Source organism: Penaeus japonicus, unplaced genomic scaffold (assembly GCF_977035675.1).
Source record: "Penaeus japonicus unplaced genomic scaffold, GWHDUDI00000001_assembly GWHDUDI00000016, whole genome shotgun sequence".
Taxonomy (NCBI): domain Eukaryota; kingdom Metazoa; phylum Arthropoda; class Malacostraca; order Decapoda; family Penaeidae; genus Penaeus; species Penaeus japonicus.
Genome location: NW_028234418.1, coordinates 24,588,979 through 24,590,758, shown reverse-complemented (window position 1 = coordinate 24,590,758; position 1,780 = coordinate 24,588,979).

Below are 1,780 nucleotides of genomic sequence, written 5' to 3'. Positions count from 1 at the left end.
CTGGGAAAGTTCTGGTAAATTACCCTTTCTTGACATTTTATTGCATAATTTCAGTGGTTTTTTAAAGTTTTCAGTTTAGCGGAAACCCACCCATGTTGCTAATTACCTTCATTTTTTTCATATCATCAGTATCATCAGTATCAGTAGTCTCGTCTATGCTTCTTAGAGCATATAGGAGCAGTGATAATGAGTTTATTGATAAAGAGATTAGCATCATTATGGTTACGCATTCATATGCTAGATAAGATATTTATTCACATACTAAAGTCATGCGTAAAGACAGGTCCGATAGCTTATTAGTTGTACCATTCAATCAGTCCCTCGATGATAAGCGGAAGTTATTTAAAAAAGTGGACATCGATATAGTGTTCACTTATCCTAACACGTTGCGTAAATCTTTGGTTAAACACAATGCTTCCAGCGCTGCTCTTGGCACTTTTTCAGGCATTTATGCTATTCCTTGTAATGAATGTCAGAAGTTCTACATAGGTGAAACGGGTAGAGAGCTGGAAAAAAATAATAAGTTAACTAAATTGGAGTAACATAAAATTAATTCATAAATCAAATGCGTACGAAAGAGAGATGCTTGAATCTCTTTTAATTAAAAAGATTCCCAATTTTAACTTGAGTGTTGGACAATGGGGGTTGGATAATCTTACCTCCTGTCTATTGGGAAAAGCATTCCTTAGATGAATTGACCTTAAACATCCTTCTGTGACCTGATTCAGCCCTTGTTCCCACTGTCATCTTTTCCCTATATATTTTTTGTCAAAATTTACTTCTACTATTAATTTTTCGATTGTTTATGCCTGATGAGGAACTTTCTTTAAAAAAGTTCGAAATGTCGCGACTTTTTCCTTTCAATTTGTGGTAGTGTTTTATTGATATATATATATATATATATATATATATATATATATATATATATATATATATATATATATATATATATAGATAGATAGATATAGATATTATATAAACGTGAAAGAGTAATATTTAGGCAAAACAAGAAAGGAAAGGAAAAGTAATTGGAAAACCTAAATTAGGAGGAGGTGAATACAATTGCAAGGAACAAAAAATACTGTAACATTAATACTGGAACATTAGCTCTTCCATATACCGATTCCTCGGCAGTATAGTCGTTAGTATCCCCGCCTGTCATGTGGGAGACTGGGGTTTAATTCCCCGCTGGGAGGCTTTGGGCCTAACTTAGACCACTGAATGACATGGGACTAAGTAATCCCCCTTGAAATAATTTAGAATAAAAACTACTGACTACCTCTGAAGTGAACACAAGTATATTGGTTCCGAAGGTACAGTCGTATAATTTGACACTTGGCAGGCGTACCTGTTAACTTTATCGGTAGATTTTTCGTTTCTTTTTATGAACTATTATTATTATCATCATCTTTATTTAGTGTATTTTAGTTTCATATCTTACCCCATGTCCTTCCTGATATACTTCATAGCCTTCTTTACTATTTGGACTATTGCATCAAGATTGGCGGCTCTATATGAAAATCAATATATTTCCACTGTATACTTATGTTTTCCATATGGTGTATTTCATAAATGATATCCATTTACAGAATGAAATACTATAATGTGTATACACACACATAGTATCATAATACACTTACATTAAGATTTGGCTTGAGAGTAACAGAATGTTAGGGAATGCGAAAATTTGAACGGATAATTAAAGTAAAAAGTGTCAATTGAGATATGTATATTTATCTCCAGTTAATACTATTTTTGAGGTCTTAGGCAGGGCAAATGC